This window comes from Peromyscus californicus, unplaced genomic scaffold (genome assembly GCF_007827085.1).
Source record: "Peromyscus californicus insignis strain IS unplaced genomic scaffold, ASM782708v3 Scaffold_10__1_contigs__length_136768540, whole genome shotgun sequence".
NCBI classification, from domain to species: domain Eukaryota; kingdom Metazoa; phylum Chordata; class Mammalia; order Rodentia; family Cricetidae; genus Peromyscus; species Peromyscus californicus.
Genome location: NW_026294391.1, coordinates 22,254,167 through 22,274,419, shown reverse-complemented (window position 1 = coordinate 22,274,419; position 20,253 = coordinate 22,254,167).

Below are 20,253 nucleotides of genomic sequence, written 5' to 3'. Positions count from 1 at the left end.
GCCTTCCCACAACCAGCACCCAGAGTAGCCTAAGAAGTGCTGTGACCCTCTAAACCTCTACTAGTACTGCTCACCTCTGCAGCTTTTCTCCAGCATCCATGTGATCCATATGTCTAGCTTTCCTATAGCTCCATGCCCCCACCCTATATGTAGGGCCTTGCATTTGGTTACCCTGGATAGCCAGGGTAATTGCACAGCATTTCCCTACTCTGTACCTCCAGCCAAATTGCTATCTGTAATAATTAGTGATGACTACCAACTTGAGTCCCCTAAGAGACAAACCCCTGGGCATGTCTATGAGGGAGTTTCTAGACTGGGGTTAAACAGGGTACAAGATCTGCCCCAAATGTAGGCGATACCATTCCATGGGCTGCAGTCCTAGACTGGATTTTTTAAAAAAGAAAGCAAGCTGAGCACTCGCATTCATTTCAATCTGCTTCAAAATGGCAAAAGCAATGTGACTGAAAACTTTCCGTCCCCCAGTAGTGGGTAATGCCACCACTGAGGTAATAAGGCAATCAAGCTGAATGAATAAGTTCAGGTTTAATCTGAACAGAGCAAAACAACTCCTGGGTGGCTCTCGGGAAGGCAGGAGAGAGAGCAGGAGAGTACATGGCAGGTATGGTGGCCAGGTCTTAAGTAGCCTGTAGGCATGGTCTTGAGCAGCCCAGGGGAGTGGCTGACTCTTGGTGGGCTTTCTTAGGGATGGGGTCTGGGGAGAGAGAGGTGAAGTTTCCACCTAATCATCTCAGATTCCTTGGGTATATGGTGCCTGCAGGGCTTCCACCTAAACTGCCTCAGGAACCAGGACTCATGTTACCACGATCAACTGTGCCTTCAAACTGTGAGCCATCATAAGCCTTCCTCTCCTAAGGTGCTGCTTGTCAGAAATTTGCTCACCATGAGAAAAGGAAGAAACACACTCATCAAAATTGCTTGCTGAGTCCTGGTCCACTAAGTCACAAACGTCATAATGAGAGTAAATGTATATGGATTTTTTTTTAAAGCATTATCTGTGAAAAAGGAAATAAGGATGGAGTAGGCAAGGCTAAGTGAGTTGAAAGCCCCACTTTGCTTTGGGTGACAGCATCTTAGATTAGCTTTCTGTTTAAGGGATGTACTGAAAAGCTCTTGAATCAAGGTAAACCAGTGGGAGAGTTTGTCTCCCGGTATACTACTCCTTGGCATCACCACTATGCTAAGTCATGGGTGCCTGAGGTTTAGAGGTATGGGAACGTGATCCAAAACGGCTCTAAAAGGTAGCAGCTAGTGCTCTGGGACAACTGCAGTTTGCCCTACAAAGTCTATTTGGAGCATTTCTGGAGCTAAAGTACCATTGGTGGTTCGTGAAGCAGGAGTTATTAGTACAATGTGATTGTGGGCTTGGCAGGTCAGTTCAATCTTAAAATGCAGATAGGATTTATATATTAAGTTTATGTATATTAGTGTTTGCCTGTGTATATGCATGTGTACAGTGTGCATGTAGCTCTCTAGGAAGCCAAAAGAGGGTGTCAGATCCCCTATAACTGGATTTAAAAGATGGTTGTTAGCTGCCACATGGATGCTGGGAGCAAAACCCAGATCTTCTGAAAGAGTAGCAAGTGCTCTTAATGACTGAGCCATCTCTCCAGTCCTAGGTATAGACTCTACTTTGCTTTACTCTAATAACTTCTGCTTTTGGAGTCAGTGTGCCTTGCTGAAATGATCTCTGTGTGAATATAAGAATCAAGGGATCCCCATTACAGTAACAAGTTTAAGTTTATCTCCGTAACAAACCCAGACCCAGGCCTGGAGCACACTATATACTAGAAACTAAAAGTAAAACCTTACTTCCTATTTGTTTATTCTTGTCTTTGTACTGATTTTTTTATGAGATAAACAAGAACTATCAAATCCAAAGTAGTATAGAACTTCACATTCCAGAAAAAAAAAAAAGAAAGAAAAATAGACTAGGGAAGAGACATCGCCACTGCTGCAGTCATAGAGAATGTCACACAGTATAATTAGCTGACACAGCAAACTGACCCAATAAATGACTATTTTTAGAGGGATTTAAACATTAAGTCCTAATAATAACTCTTTGGCTCTCTATTTGCTTTTTCTCAGATATCACTTATGTCAGATCTCAGAGGGAACTTCTTATGAGAGCATTTGACTCCTGGTCACCCTTGACCACTGTATTAGATATAAAGAAAGACACACACAAAATGCCTTAAAGTTATTTGAGTCCCATTAGAGAGAGTAACTTTTTTATTTTTATTTAGGATCTATTTTTATATTCTGTGCATGGGGGAGCTGGAGTTACAGGCAGTTGTAAACTGCCTAACATGAGTTCTGGGAATTGAACTTGGATCCTGCAAGAGTGTGCATGCTCTTAACCACTGAGCCACCTCTCCAGCACATTTATTTATTTATTTATTTGTTTGTTTGTTTGTTTGTTTGTTTATGGTTTGGGCTCTATCCAGCAGCCTCTGCCTCTCAAGTGTTGTGATTAAAGGCATGTACCACTGCTGCCCAGCTAAGTCCATTTATTTACATAAATACTTCACAAACAAATTTCAACTGAATTTAAGAGGCTACACTAAAAAGCAAGTTGCAAAATCAATTCCATTCTTAGGTGAACAGAAAAATCTTGTCAACTTTTCAATGAAAGAACGGCCAGTGGTAAATGAAAAGTAAGCAAGCTTTATATCCTACCATAAGACAGAATTTGGATCTTACAGAAAACCCTTAAAACATCCATCACATCAATTTCAGCAAGGAAGCAACCATCTAGTCCTACCTTTGTGTAAGAAAATTCCAAAGTGGCTTCTAAAACTTTTGTCTCATTCCTGAGTTCATTTATAATCAGGTTTCAAGAACTTCATAAATTGCTTCCAAGGCAGAAACATTTTTCCTCCAGACAATTCATTCTCTTCAAATATCATTAAAGTGTGATTGGCACAGGGCCCTATGCCAGAGGAGCTGACACCCAGAGGGAGAAGCACACAACACTAATAGGGAAACAGGTGCCAACTGGCTCTAAGTTGGCAACTCCATTGCCTTGAAAAACAGTCTATCTAGGCAAAGGGAATGTTGATGAGAACCAATAGAAATTTCTCAGCAGCACCATTCTTCTTGGCAAGGGATAAATCAGGACTGCAAATGTCACCTTAGTCATCACATAGCACAGATGCACCCTGGAAGCAGCTAAACTTAAGGCCAGCTTAATTCCTCAAGCAAACTGCTACTAAGCTTGTGCATCACTCACAAAGGTAATGACTCCTTCCCAGGGATTGTGACTATATGTAATTAATGTGTTTGGGCCAAGATAACCAGGAAACACAATAACCCATTTGGAGAAAACAATTATTCTTTACTAAGTCTACACTTCAGATCATCTAGTACAACCATTCTAGCAAATGTATCATGAATTGGGGATACTGTCCCAAAGAGTACCCTCATGGGTACTTGTCTTATTGCTGTGATAAATGCCATGACCAAAAGCAACTTGGGGAGGAAAAGGTTTATTCGGCTTACACTTCCACATTGTAGTCCATCATTGAAGGAAATTGGGGCAAGAATTAAAACAGAGCAGGAACATGGAGGTAGAAGTTGATACAGAGGCCATGGCAGGGTGCTGACTACTGCTTTGCACTTCACTAGGAGTGACACTACTGTCAGTAGTGTGGGGCCTCGCACATCAATCAGTAATTAGTAGTATTCCCTACAGACTTACTTACAGGCAATCTGGAGAAGGCATTTTCATGTTTTGAGGTTCTTCTTCACAAACAATGCTAGCTGGTATCAAGTTGACAACAAATAAACAATCAAAACAAAACCAACTAACACAATACTTCAACTCACTTGTGTCAACAACCATTCTTGAGAATTGGCAACACACAAGAGAAGTTAAGTAAAGTTAGTAAAAGTGACAGCTGAAACCACAAGACAGGTGTATCGAGTAATAGGAATATTGTTAGGTCCAAAGGAAACTTCAACTCCCCAAACTCCAAAAGGCAGTCCAAATAACTAGAAATGAGCTTGATTTGGACTATAGGAGTATTTCTGGCAGTTGATAAAAGTCAGGATTTCTCAGAAACTTGTGAAGCCAGTTCTCATCTACTAAGAAGGTGTCATTTCCCTTGCCTCTGGAAGAAGGGACATATGGCTGCTACCTGTGGCATCAGGCTCCTTTAGTATCATAAGGATACTATGATATCACATTTCAAAATCCATCCATGCACTGGAATTCTTCTCACCTCCTCCCCTACCCTAAACTCCTTCCAGTTCACAGGCTTCCTTCCCTGCCACTAGCTACTCATTCTCCTTATAACCCTGCCATTCTCTACATGCCTGCCCCACCCCGCTCTGCTCCTGCTTCTCTCACTGTGTTTTTTTTCTATTCTCTATCCCCTGCTATTCTCCCCTCCTTGAGATAGCCCTGGTCATGTCTAGTCTATTCACCATGTTCAGTCTACTTTTTTCTCTCTGTGCTCTGGACTCTTCCAGATGCCTCTGGGTTGTTCTCTCTCTCACATCTACAGTAAAAACCTTCCCTTTAATCATACCATGGAGCTGTCACATCATCAGTTTGTACAAAGATAACTTCAAAGAGAGAGAATGACCAAGTGGGGAAGAGAAAGAAAGTGCCTGTGAAGTGGCAATAACAGCCAACATGGAGGTAAGGGCAAGTAAGGGAGAGCTGTGAGAGGTCTTCCAGGTCAACCTTATGTGAAAGCAGTTTGTGTAACTGGAGAAACAGAAGCAAGATTGTACAGATAATCCAAACAGCAAATGCCTACAATGTGTGTGGGGGGAAACACTTCCTTGAACTTCAGTGTTTTGTTTTTTTTTGTTTGTTTTTGTTTTTATTTTTGATTTTAGATAGGGTCTCTATATGTAGCTCTGGCTGTCCTAGAACTCACTATGTAGGCTAGGCTTGTCTTGAACTGACAGAGATACCCTTGCCTCTGACTCTTGAGTGCTGGGATTCAAGTCATGCACCACCACACTGGGGCTGATTTCTTTTTTGAAGTCAGTAGTAATTGCTGGGCCAGATAGATGTCTCAGTGGGTAATGACACTTGCCACTAAGCCTGATGACTTGAGTTTGAGCTCTATGAAAACCAACTCCCATTAGTTGTCCTCTTGTGTCTACATTTGTGCCGTGAGGCACATGCCCTGCCTCCACTCCCCCCCAAAAAAAGTGGAATTTTCTTTTAAACAGGAAAGCGAAAAAATTGCCAAACAAAGCAATCATAATTATCTGCTTTCTAACATGAAAGGTAAGACCAATACATTTTGGGGAAAAGGCTTTCTTCTTTATTTTTTGTACTAATGGAGAAATTCTACAGCTCTAGCATAGTTCTTATGTTTATTTTTTAATTATCCTGGAAAATGTTCCTTGTATCTTAAGAGTCTATCCCGAAATGATCAATTTGAAACTGAAAACTACAAAGGTGGGGGCTGGGATTACAGCTCAGAGTGTTTGCCTGCCATTCAGGAAGCCCTGAGTTCAATGGTCAGCATCAGATAAACGAGGCATATAATACACGCTTGTAATCCTAGCCCTCAAGAGGTAGAGGCAAGAGAACTGGGGATTCATAGTCATCTTCATCGACACACTGAGTTTCAAGGCCACCCTGAGTACCTAAGATATCTCTCTCTATCCATCTCTCTCTCCCTTCCCCTTTCTCTCTCTTTCTCTCTCTCACATACACATACAAACAAATAATGACTGTAATAATTTCTTTAAATAAATAAAGCTGAGAGGCTGTGGAAACAGCTTAGTGGCTATGACTGTTTTGTGTGCAAGCATGAGTATCTGAGTTCAAGTTTTATGAATCACATCTCATGTATCTGGGCACTGTGAATTGGGAGGTGGAAAAAGGTGGATTCCAGTAGCTCTCTGGTGAGCCAGCCTAGCTGAAATGTCAAGTTTTAATTTAAGTAAGAGACCGTCTTACAAAATAAGGTGAGGAGTAATAGTGGAAGATATCTGAGTATTCCTCTACCCTCTGCATGCACACAGATGGGCACACATACAGGAATACACACATGCATACATACCACACACACACACACACACACACACACACACACACACACACACACGCACACACACACACCACAAACTATTAGAACTAGTAAATAAGTTTAGCAATTTTTCGAAACACATGGTCAATTTAGAAAAACCAACTGTAGTACTGTCTGTGGCAAAGATGGTGACATAACTGTATGCTATCACACCTAGCATTCTAAATCTTTCAGGAATCGGGACACAGGTAACACTAGATCCTCAACTTCAAAGCAGGAAAAACAACAACAACAACTTCAGGACTAGAAAATGTCAAGCAAAGCAGTGTTGGAGTTTCTTAAAGCTGTTTTAGTATGGACTTTGAGGGTTGAGAGGGAGGCTCTCTGGAAATAAGACCTACCCGAGAACATGGGTGTAGGCTTCCTGACAGGGTTACAGTTGATACAGTAAGCATAAGGTCACAGGGATGCAAGTAGCTAGGGTATCTTAACTGTAACAAAATTAGTAATCTTTATTGGAGAGAATGTCCTGGAGAAGATGAGCTATATGGATTCAGGCCTTAAGGCTGGCTTGTTACTATTTTAATATCAAATATGTACAAATGAAGGGAGCGTTATTAATTCAATGTCTTCAGTCTTCATAGCAAATGTTAATTGTGCTGGAATCCCTGTCTTTCTATGCTGTGTCATTGTTGTCACTAGTGATGCGGGATGAAAGAGATGAATTTGGGGCCTGTGGGGGTTGAACTTGATTGTCAGCTTGATGGGGTTTAGAATCAACTATGGAAACAAATCTCTGGGCATGTCTTTAAGGGAATTTCTAGATTAGATTAATTGGTGGGAAGATACACCCTGAATGTGGGCAGCACCATCCCATGGGCTGAGGGAGAATAAAAAGAAGAAAGGGAGCTGAGTAGCAGCATTCATCACTCTTTGCTTCCTGACTATGGCTGCAATGTGAGCAGCTGCTTCCTGCTCCTACCTTTAGGCCCTGTCTGCCATGATAGACTGTGTGTTCTAACCATGAGCCAAAATCAACCCTTCCCTCCTTAAGTGTATTTTGTCAAATATTTTGTCACAATAAGGACACAAGTTAGCTGATACACATTTGTCTCTCCTATTGTTGAAAGGAATCTGCATGTACATGTTGTAAATAACCCAGCACACACACAGTGCTAATGGTTTGTTTGTTCAGAGTTCATCTTTACCCTAGATACAATCCACATGGTGATATCGGAGAAATGTGAACCTCAGCATTCTTGGCATGTGTGCCCATGCCCCATACACATGGAAAGATGGTGAGAGAATGACCACCTAACCAGAGAGGTACGACTAAACTTTGAAATAACTGGCTGTCTTTTTTTCCCAATTCTTATTTTATCTGCTGGCTGAAAAGGAGATGTAAGACAGAATATTAGGATGTTATCTTCTGAGATTGCTGGCTCTCTGAATAAATTGAAATTTGAAGATCAATTCCCACCTCTGCATATTGAGTTCATAGTGACAGGCAGCATGCTCTAGTTTTACTATGTATTAAAAATAATACATTGTATATACTGATAAACAATATATTGTTTATTAACAATAAACAAATTGAAAATTACAATTAAAAAACTATCTCTTATATCACCTAAAAGAATAAAATATTCAGGAATAAATTTAACAAAAAAGTCCAATATCTTATATATTGAAAACTGTAAAATATTGCTGAGAAAAATGGGGAGTGGGGCAGAAATATACCAGGTAAAGAAAATTCCATAACTATAAACTGTAAAAGACTCAGTATTATTAAAATGGAATTTCTTTCCCAAACTGATCTATATAATTTAATATAATCTCTATAAAAATCCAAGCAGGATATTTTGCACAAATTGATAAACTGATTTTAAAATTTGTACAGAAATTCAAAAGACATGGAAGAGGTTTTTAAAAGTACTTTCCAGCAAATACTGGAAGATTTACAATATTTACTGTAAAGCCACAGGAATTAGACACTGTGAGATCAATGAGAGGCCAGGAATAAATCCTTTCATTTATGGTCAATTTACTTTCAACAAAAGTACTAAGATGATTCAATGAGAAAATGAACAGCCTTTTCACTGCATGGTTCTGGGATAACTAGAAGTTCATTTGTAAAGGAATTAAACTATGGAAATGCTTACTTCATGCTGCATACAAAACTAATTTATAATGTATCCTAGGCTGTAATGGAAGAGTTAAAACTATACAACTTCTAGAACAAAATAGAGAAAAAATCTTAATGATCTCAGTTTTAGAAATCAAAATTTATTAAAATTAATTTTTACTTCAACAGAAGTGATTAAGAAAATTAAAAGATAAACTACAGACTAGATATTACAAGTCATATATTTGAAGATAGAAATAACTGTTAAAATTCAGTAAGAAAAAGACTTTCAAATTTTTTAAATGATGTGATGAATAGTCTTGGTTCTCAACTTCACTACATCTGGAATTAACTAAAATCTAAAAATGGTGGGCACACCTGTGAGGGATTTTTGCTTAATTTGAAGTAGGTAGATTCAATTCTAATTCAGATCTTTGAAGTAGGAAGATACGCCTTTAATCTGGATGTTGAGGTAGGAAGACACATGCCTCTAATCTGAGCCATGCCTTCTGCTAGAAGTCTATATAAGGACATGGAGGAAAGAAGACTTTCTTCTTTGCCTGCTTGCCCTCACCTTAGTAGCAAGTCCATTCCTTCACTGGTGTTAGAGCCTACCTCTTCAGGATTTCAGTGTCCACTGAAGACCAGCTGAGACATCCAGCCTTGTGGACTGAACAACTACTGGATTCTTGGACTTTCTGTTCACAGCCAGCCATTGCTGGACTTTCTGGATCTCAGCCTGTAAATCATTCTAATAAATTCCTTCTCTCTCTCTCTCTCTCTCTCTCTCTCTCTCTCTCTCTCTCTCTGAGAGAGAGAGATTCATTCTATAAATTCTGTTACTCAAGAGAACCTTGACTAAATCAAATGGGTGAGAAATGTAATAAGCATATCACCATAAGAAAGTATTATAGGACATACTAATTAAACCACAATGAGATACCACTACTGAGGACAGTGTACAGTGAGAAAGAAACAATAGCAAAGGTTGGTGAGAGTGGGTGCTGGAGAAGGAACTGAGAGTTCTGTATCTTGATCCATAGGCAGCAGAAGCAACCATGCCACTGGGCATGGCTACAGCATAAGAGACCTCAAAGCCCACCCCACAGTGACACACTTCCTCTAACAAGTCCACACTTACTACAACAAGGCCATACCTCCTAACAGTGCCACTCCCTATGGGGGCCATTGTCTTTTAATCCAGAACACATACTGTGGTGGTTTGAAAAGGAATGGCCCCCACAGAATCATATATTTGAATGTTTAGTCATTAGGGAATGGTGCTACTTGACAGGGATTAGGATGTGTGGCCTTGTTGTAGTGGGTAAGGCCTTATTGAAGGAAATGTGTTACTGGGGATGGGCTTTGGAGTTTCAAATGCTCAAACCAGACCTAGTGTCACTCTCTTCCTGCTGCCTACTGATCCAGATGTAGAACTCTCAACTTCTCCAGCACCATGATGTCTGTCTTAAGTACTTTCCTTTATAAGAGTTGCCAATGATCAGGGTAACTCTTCACAGCAAAAGAACACTGACTAAGACAAAAGTTGGAACCAGAAAGTGGGGTACTGCTGTGACAGGCCTGACCATGCTGCTTGTTCATAGGAAGTGGACTTTGGGATTTTAGATTAGGAAAGCTGTTGAACATCTTAAGCAGGGCATAATAGGCCGTACTAATAGGAGAATGGAAGACAGTCACACTGAAAGCAATATTGATTATGACCCAGTTCAAGAGGTTTCAGAGGAGAAGAATATTAGTAAGTGCCTTAGGGACCATTCTTATGATATTTTGGTGAATAATTTGGCTGTTTTCTGCCTTTGTAGCACATGTTTTCTCCAGTCCTGCCCAGCCCCACAGTCCACAGCTGCTTATAAAATAATCACTCAGAAGCTTATATTAATTATAACTGCTCAGCCATTAGCTCAGGCTTATTACTGACTAGCTCTTACACTTAAATTAACCTATAATTCTTATTTATGTTTAGCCATGTAGCTTGGTACCTTTTCTCAGTTCTACCTTGTCATTTTGCTTCCTTTGTGTCTGGTTGAAGACTCTTGATTCTGCTCTTCCTCTTCCGAGAATTCTCCTAGTCTGCTCGCCCCACCTATACTTCCTGCCTGGCTACTGGCCAATCGGCATTTCATTAAACCAGTGTACAAGTGTATTATCCCACAGCAGCCCTTGTCCAAAAAAAATCTGCCTGAGGCTAAACTTAAGAGTATTGGTTTAATAGCATTGACATAGAAGTTTTCAAGACAGTATAGTGCTGGCTGTATTGCTTGCTTATTAGTGGCCGTGCTTATGAAAATCTATAATGAAAAGGAGCAAGCTAGGAAAGGAAAAATATAAAATGTACAGTTTGAGGAGAAAATGAGCAACAGGAAGTGTAATGGAGCTAAGTCTTATGCTCAAGGAAATAAACAAATTAAAGAAAAAAGCCTGATGCTAAATGGAATAAAGGGGTGGTAACCTCAGGGAAAGACCTTACCCAGCTAAGCTTTCAACTTGTGAAAAGGAATTAAAGAAAAGCATAAGCAGTGAGAGATAATACCTAAAACAGAAAATTGATGCAGATATAACTGAAGGAGGCAGCCATGTTCCAGCCTCAACAAGCAGCAGAACTTGGCAGCTTCAGCCATGTGATTTTGGCTTTAGCTTCAAGGATACAAGAAAGGGGATATAAAATCTCTCTCCATGATTAAGAAAAGCCACTGAAGCCAGGGATTTGTCCCTGCATGGAAGATCAGAGAGGCCATTATGTGAAGCTGTGAAGGTGAAGCCTGGATTGCCTTGGAGAACCCAATGTGTTGGAGATGCCAGAGCTGTGGGATACCTGTCAAAGAAAGCTGCTAACAGTATGTGGAACCAGCCCACCAGAGAGAAGTGTGTTGCAGTCAACAAAGCTGAAAGGAGTTGGAGATCTGAAGAGTCCTTTGACATTAGACATGGAGATACAGAGTTTAGAGTTGGTCCCACTAGTTTGGGGTTTTGTTTTCGACCAGTATTTCCTCACTATGTTCCCTTTCCTCCCTTTTGGAATAGTAATGTATATTCTGTGTCATTGTATGTTAGAATTACATATTCTGCTTTTTGATTTTGATTTTACAAGGGATTTCAGTTAAGAAATTGCCATGAGTCTCAGAAGAGATTTTGAACTTTGGACTTTTAAACTGCGATAGAATGTGGGGACTTCTGGAGTTGGACTGAATGCATTTTTGCTTTATGATATGGATATAAGCCTACAGGGAGTCAGGGAATGTAATGTGGTGTTTTGAATAGGAATGGCCCCCATAGGCTCATATATTTGAGTGCTTGGTCATTAGAGAGTGGTGCTACTTGACCCCTGTAGGCCATACCATTAGATGGTGTGGCCTTGTTGGAATGGTTATAGCTTTGCTGGAGGAAGTGTGTCACTGGGGGTAGGCTTTGGATTTTAAAATGCTCAGTTCAAGCCCAGTGTCACTCTCTTCCCACTGCCTGCAGATGAGGATGTAGAACTCTCAACTTCTCCAGCACCATGATATCTGCCTGCATCCCACCATGCTTCTCCCTATGCTTCTCAACAATAAACATCTGAAACTGTAAGCAAGCCACAGTTATATACTTTAACCTCTGAAACTGCAGGCAAGCCCCAATTAAATGTTTTCTTTTATAAGAGTTGCCATGGTCACGGTGTTTCTTCACAGTAATAGTACACTAACAAGACACATAGTATCACTATGAACTTTTTCTTTTGGTTGTGGGGTAGGTGGGTCTATGTGTGTGCAGAATGTGACTACATATGTATGCAGAGTACATCTACATGTGTGTGGGGTCAGAGGTCTACTTCCAGTATCTTCCTCAATCACTTTCCACTTATCCTAGTTTGCTTTCTATTACTTTGATAAATGTCATGACCAAAACAACTTGGGATGCTGGAGAGATGATTCAGTTGTTAAGAGCACTGGCTGTTCTTTCAGAGGACCTGGTTTCAATTCCTAGAACTCACCTAGTAGCTCACAATTGTCTGTAACTTCAGTTCCTGGGGACCCAATACCCTCTTCTGGCCTCTTGGGGGGCTGGATATATGGCTCAGCAGTTAAGTTTAACAATATTGGTTGCTCTTCCAGAGGACATAGGTTCAATTCCCAGCATCCACATGGGAGCTCACAACCACATGTACCTCCAGTTTCAGGAGATCTGTGGGGCACCAAGCAATCAAAGTGGTGCACGGATATATGTATATGCAAGCAAAACACCAATATATGTAAAATAATTTTTCAAAGTAACTTTTGGAAGGAAGGGTTTATTGATTTACAGCTTACAAGGTATCACTGAGGAAAGCCAAAGCAGGAACTTAAGGCAGGAAATGAAGCAGAACCATGGAGGAATACTGCTTGCTGCCTTGCTTATCATGGCTCACACAGCTTGAATCTTTATACAACCCAGGACTACCTACCATGAGTGGCACCACCCACAGTGAGCTGGGTCCTCACACAACAATCAACAAAAAAGAAAATGTCCCACATGGTTGTCTACAGGCCCATCAGATGAAGACATTTTCTCAGCTGAGGTTACTAGACCACATTAGCTTATATCAAGATGACAAAAACACCAACCAGCACACTTTCTTAGTTTTTGAGGCAGGATCTCTCATTGAAGCTGAAGCTCATGCACTTGGATGGGCTGGCTGGTCATTGAGCTCCAACAAGCTGCCTATTTCCACCTCCCCAGTACCAAGACTACAGAAACACACAGCTCTGACATTTTATGACGGTACTGGGAATCTGAACTCAGGTCCTCAGGCTTGCACCGGAAGCATTTTACCATCTGAGTCATCTCCTCCATCACCTATTTTAATGTCAGTATCCACAGCGGTGTTATCAGTAGTCAAAAAATGAAATAAGCTCAATGTATTTCAAATGTACCCAATAGACAGAATTAAAAAGCAACAATCTATTAGTAGATTTTGATGATTACTTTTCATTGCTAACTTGACACAACCTAGAATCATCTGGTAAGAAAGTCTCAATGAGGGATTGTCTATATTGGGTTGGTCTGAGGGCATGTCTTAGGAGAAATGTCTTAATAAGTTATTGATGTGGGAAGATCAAGGCCACTGTGGGCAGCAGCATTCCCTAGATTTGGGACCTGTATCAAATAACAAGGGAGAATGTGAGTTACATAGTAAGCATACCTGAATGCATTTCTTTCTGCTCTTGACTGCCTTGAATTCTCCACAATGATAGACAATACCCTTGAAGTGTAAGCCAAGCAAACCCCTTCTTTCCTAAATTGCTTTTCTTTTGGGTACTTATCAAAGCCAGATAAATGAAACCAGAACATACATATTATGTCATGAATGAATCTCAAAAGCATTTTGTTACCTAAAAGCCAGAGGCTTTTCAACTGATTAATTACTCAGCATCAGCTGCTGCAAAAATCTATTTTTCTGCACTATCCTTTGACTACATCCTTAGGAAAGTGAGACTTTCTAATCAATGGGAGTGGAAATATAAAATATCATCTTTAAAAATCATGAATCCAAAAATATTCTAAAATCATTTTCTTGAAAGCATAATGACATAATTATTTGTAACTCCTAACTCAACAAATTGACCAGTAGTGCTTTTCAAAACCTGTGAAAGAAATGTGAGCAGGAGAGAATGCTCGACAGCTGAAGCTCATGCAGTGTAGCAGGTAAAGTGTAAGCCTGATGACCTGAGCTACACCCTAGAACTCACGGAATAGTAGAAGGAGCAAAAGACTCCAGCATGTAGTCCTCTGACATCTGTATTCAACCCATGGCACACAGGCACCACCTCCTTACACATCGCATATCACACACACACACACACACACACACACACACACACACACACACACACACCAATGATAATAATAATAATAATAGAGGATACATACTGCAATAGAACTCTTCTTAAGTTTAAATGAAAACTAAAATATAAATCATGGATAGAAATGCAAATTGAATCCTCCTTGACTATAGTTAATAAGTTTAGTCTCTGCATAGAAAGGTCATAAGGAAAATGATTAAGGATTAACTTTAGATAATGTTGAGCTCATATCTTTTTATTGGTTAATTCCTAGTATTAGGGAGTGAGAAAGACAATAGAAAAATGGACAAGCAATTCACACTGGAGAACAGAATGGAGGAAATTGTTGAAAAAAGCCATGTTGATTTTTGCTTTTAACTTTGTATTTTTTTAACTGTGAATATATACTTCATTTACATTTTAAAACCTGATAAGAATTTCTTGTGAGCAAAATAGAACTTTTGGATTTTCTCATGTGTAATTCCTCTGAGAGGGAAGTACAGCAATAATGAGTGTTAAGAAGAAAAAACCTAAACTTTGCAGCACAATGCTTATTGTCCCAAACCCACAGCTCTGAAGACATACGCTTGTCATATGATTTCATCAGCATGTAGCAATTAGGTTAGTTTGTTTCCTTCTTGTACATCTGTGTTGCATTTATGTTTCATTTATCATTTTCTCTCATGTCTAGCACCACCCACAAATTCAGTGGCTAGCAATTGTACCCAGAGTCAAGGCTAATGACAGAATTACCTAAAGAAAACACAACAAAGGGAGTCATGTTCAGTTTCCTACATCCTCCCTCTTCAGCTATGCATGTGGAGTATTTCTTCCACTGACTCCTGTTTGAGATTTAGAGTCCAGAGCTTCTGTGGGCTTTTGCCAAGCAGGCACAGTGAACAAGTTTCGACTCCTGCAAGGAAGCAGAGGTATAGTGCCCCAGGTAGACAAACTACCTATCATTTAGAGGCTATTTCAGAAACAGCCCCAGACCTCAGCAAATCCCCATATTGATAAAGGGCTTTTTGTTTCTGAGGAGTGGATAGGGGGTGGGTAGAAAGGAGGTAGGGTGAGGGAATGGGAGGAGAGGGAGGGGAAACTGTGATTGGTATATAAAATAAATAAAAATAAATAAATAAAAAATTAGAAAAAACAAACTTATACACATAAATAAATCTAAAAAAGAAGAAGAAAGAAAGAAAAAGGGCTTTTTAAAGCTAGCAGCATTGGACCCGCTCTGTGTAACATTTTTCCCCCGATCCAACAATTGGAAGGCAGCAGAAGTTACAGAGAAAAGGATTAATAATAATAATCAGGGTAGGGGGAAATGGCTGAGAGGAAAGAAGAGAAGGGAAAACCAAAAGTACACAGGTGAAGTATACAAACAAAAGAAAAAGCAATTACGTGGTTGAACCAGCCACCAAACCTAGCTTCTCACAAGGCCACCTGACCCTACAGCACCTTTAATGCCACCTCCCCTGCGATGATCTTCTTGGACAATTTGGCTGTATTTAAACACCCAGGAGACTTGCCTCTGGGAGTATCTATGTGCAGAGGCCAGGATGGGGCTGGGAGATTCAGTGAGGTTTAAGTGAGAAAGGTAAAACCACTCTGAATGTGGGAGCCAGCATCCCATGGACTGGGGTCACCATATGAATGAATAAGGAGGGGGAGGGAAAGAAAGGAAGGGAGAAGGAGAGAAGAAGGGAGAGAAACTGAGAGACAGAGAGACTGAGAGAGAGAGGCATTCAGCTTTCTCTGCTTTCTGAATGCAGATGCAGTGGAACCAGTTATGATGGACTATATCCCCAAACTATTAAGGTGAAATAAGCCCTTCCTTCCTTCCTTAAGTTGTTTTTCTCATGTGTTTTGGTATAGTAATAATAAAAATAACTGATAGGTCTCCTGACACCTCACCCTTCACTCCACATGCAGCTTTGCTGGATGATTCATTTTCAAGCTCTCAGAGACTCTGTTTCTGCACCAGTCCCATACACCACCACCACTACAACCACGAATGCCAGGATTGATTTGTTACTTCTACATAGATACGTCTCTTTTCCTAGTCTTTAGGTTGCCTCCTAGTTCTCAGATCTGTTCTCCCCATCCTGTTGGCCCTTTGGCCCTGATGTCTTGGTGCTGTCTGGCTGCTTTGATAAATAAAAATGTGAAACAAGATAGAGGGAAATCCTAGAGGGATAAAGATTAAGTGGTATCCAAAGCAGATGGCACATCAAGTTCACACAGCCCCTGTGAAATTTCAAAGAAATACATAGTTCTTCTGGCTTTCGAAGACAGCAGACACTGGGGGAATAACATGGCAGAAGGAGCCCTTCTGGGCATATTTTTAAACTACAACAGCCTCCTTGACTTCTGGGAAGTCACTGATTAGTTCTCTCATTTAGCTATCTAGACCAAGGTTTACTTTTTTTTAACTGAAAGGTATGTGTTCTTCTAACCCACCCCTGTTGACTTCCCAGGCTCATGGAAAGAAAAGGAAGATAATGAGTTCTTCCTTGCCCTGTTCTTTTCTAGTTGAGAAACACGGCAGCTCCTTTTCTCCTTTTCACACATTCTGTATTTTAAAAACTGCTGTCAGACTAAGGCTTTGCCAAGATTCAATCCCAAGTAAAATCATACCAAGAAAACTAGAAGTTGTATAAAAAGCAGATGGATTATAGATCTAATCATATAGCCTATGCATGGCTTGTGGTTTACTGAATAAGTTCATTCCTCTTAGGTTAAATGTAAAATATTTCCCATAATTATTGCATAATGAAATTTGCATCCTTTCATTACTCTGTTTTCTTACCATCAACCTATATATGGTCTAGGTCCAAAGCAATTTGGAAAAAATGACAGTTTTCTATTTTCAATTGCCTGAAAGTCTATCCCACAGAAGAAGGGAAACATATTTTCACAACTCTAAAAAACAGAAATGGACCAAATAAATATTAGATAATTTTAATTATGCTCATTAAGTTTACTTAAGAGAAAAATTTATTAGTCAGACCCTTCTAAAACAAAAATGAGCTTCCTTATATGAAGTTGTGTTAACTTTCCTTGAGTAGGAAAACCAAACATTTACTCATCACAGATAGGCAGTGAGCACAGACCAAAGCAAAGAGTCTATCAAGTCTAGTGTGGCAAACCAATAAGTTGACTGGATTTACTTGCAAAAGTTTGAGTGAGGGCTTACTTACAGGAACAGGAGAGGTTCCCACAACAGCTGAGTGAGTACAAGGTCCAAGCCATTTCATGTCATGGGGTGTCATGGTTCATGCCATGAAAGACATCCTCATGAAAACTGCACAACAGAGTCCCACTTTTCGTTATCAATTCCTATATACTCTAGCATTTTCCAAGATCACTTGCTGATGAGGGAAGGAGACTGGAGGGAATAGTGGCTATAATCCTAGGGACATGTCCTAAGACCCATCCCTGTTTCCTTCTACCAGAGACTGTGGTGATATTTTATCTATGTCCCCCAATAAAAATTATCTGAGGATCAGAGGAAAAAGCCAGTCACTATAGTAAACATAGAGGTCAGGCAGTGGTAGCACATGCCTTTAATTCTATCACTCAGGAGGCACAGATCTGTCTGGATCTCTGTGAGTTCAAGGCCACACTGGGAACGGAGCCAGGCATGGTGGCACATGCCTTAAATTCCAACACTAGTTAACCATAAAGTTCTGGAGGTCTGTACAGACAGACAGGAAGTGACAGAGCTAGGTAGGAAAAGGAAGTGACATAGCTTGGCAAAGAGAAAATGAGACAGCAGAACAGAAAGGCATATAGGTGTGGGTATACAGGAAGTAGGTCTCTTTGGCAGAGGATCTCCAAGCAGGTAAGAACGTAGCTGGTTTCTTTCTGATTTTCTGGCCTCTAAGTTTTCACCCCAATTTCTGGCTCCAGATTTTTTATTTAATAGGACCTTTTAGGATTTGTGTTACATTTGTCACCCAATGATTGTGTCAAGAATGCACTAAAAAGCTGCTTGTGGCCTTGCAGGTCCCCAGCTCAGGCCAAAGCTGCACATGGCCAGATCTCTACCTCATGTGCACTAGAGTCCCTTTGGCTTTTTTTCTCCTGGTGGGTGGTGGGCTCTCTCTGGATTCCCATCTTGGACTGCTACTACACTAGGTAGCTGCTTTGAAATTCCCTTGGAATTCTACTGTTCTACACAGTCAACAGATTTGATAAGTCAATTAAGATATCTTAAAGGGAGAAATTGGTTAAAAGAGAATATTTTTCCCACATTAAAAAATAGGAAACATGTAGAGGCCGGCCCCCAGCTCCCATCTTGCTCCGGACTTCCCTTTTACAACACTGGTCTGTCTGAACCAAGTGTGCGGATAAGGCCAAGAACGAACCACAAGGAGATGGGCAGACGTCAAGGCAGAAATATATACAACAAAATGAATAGCAATACAGCATCACCTGGCCCTAGCCCTCCTCCAACACCTAGACCTGAACATCAGAAATTGGAAGAAGCAGAAGAAAACAGCCTTATGAATGACATCATGAAGAAGCTAGAGGCTTGCGTAGAGGAAAAGACAAAAAAATGTGAAGAACGCTGTAAACAACTAGAGGAAAGGGCAAACAAATTAGAAGAAATCAATAAAGTCCTGGAAGAAAACAATAAAATACTGAGAGAAAATCAAGAAAAATCAATGAAACAAATGAAGGAAACAGTCCAAGACCTGAAAAGGGAAATAGAAAAAATGAAGAAGACACAAACAGAGGGAATGCTGGAAATAGAAAATCTGAGAAAACGATTGGGAACTTCAGATGCAAGTATAATCAACAGAATGCAAGAGATGGAAGAGAGGATCTCTAGCATTGAAGATACAGTAGAAGAAATACATTCATCAGTCAAAGAAAACACTAAAGCCAACAAAGTCATGAACCAAAATGTCCAAGAAATTTGGGACACCATGAAAAGACCAAACCTAAGAATAATAGGGGTCGAAGAAGGAGAAGAATACCAACTCAAGGGCACAGAAAATATATTCAACAAGATCATAGAAGAAAACTTTCCCAACTTAAAGAAGGAAATGCCTATGAAGATACAAGAAGCTTATAGAACACCAAACAGACTAGACCCCCAAAAAAAGTCCCCTCGCCACATAATAGTTAAACAACTAAACGTACAGAATAAAGAAAGAATATTAAGAGCAGCAAAGGAAAAAGGCCAAGTGACATATAAAGGCAAACCCATCAGAATAACACCCGATTTCTCAATGGAGACTTTGAAAGCCAGAAGAACCTGGACAGATGTAATGCAGACACTAAGAGACCATGGATGTCAACCTAGACTAATATACCCAGCAAAACTTTCAATCACCATAGATGGAGTGAACAAGACATTCCATGACAAAGCCAGATTTAAACAATACTTATCCACAAACCCAGCCCTACAGAAAGCACTAGAAGGAAAACTCCAACCTAAGGAAGTCAGATACACCCTCGAAAACACAGGCAACAGATAAAGCCACAGCAGTAAACCCCAACGTATAGAAGTACCCACACATCACCACCAAAAAATAACAGGAATGAACAATCACTGGTCATTAATTTCCCTCAATATCAATGGACTTAATTCACCTATAAAAAGACATAGGCTTACAGAATGGATACGAAAGCAGGACCCATCTTTCTGCTGCATACAAGAAACACATCTCAAATTCAAAGATAGACACTACCTAAAAATAAAAGGCTGGGAAAAGACTTTCCAATCAAACGGTCTTAAGAAACAAGCGGGTGTAGCCATCCTGATATCCAGCAAAATAGACTTCAAACTAAAATCAATCAAAAGAGATCAAGAAGGGCATTACATACTCATCACAGGAAAGATCCACCAAGATGAAGTCTCAATTCTGAATATTTATGCCCCAAACACAAGGGCACCCACATATGTAAAAGAAACATTACTAAAGCTTAAATCACATATAAAACCCCACACATTAATAGTGGGAGACCTCAACACCCCACTTTCATCACTGGACAGATCTCCCAAATTGAAACTTAACAGAGAAATAAAGGACTTAACTGATGTCATGACTCAAATGGACTTAATCGATATCTACAGAACATTCCATCCTAACAAAAAAGAATATACCTTCTTCTCAGCACCCCATGGAACCTTCTCTAAAATTGACCACATACTTGGCCACAAAACAAATCTAAACAGATACAAAAGAATTGGAATAACCTCCTGTGTTCTATCAGACCACCATGGTCTAAAGTTGGATTTCAACAACAACAAAAACTACAGAAAACCTGCAATCTCATG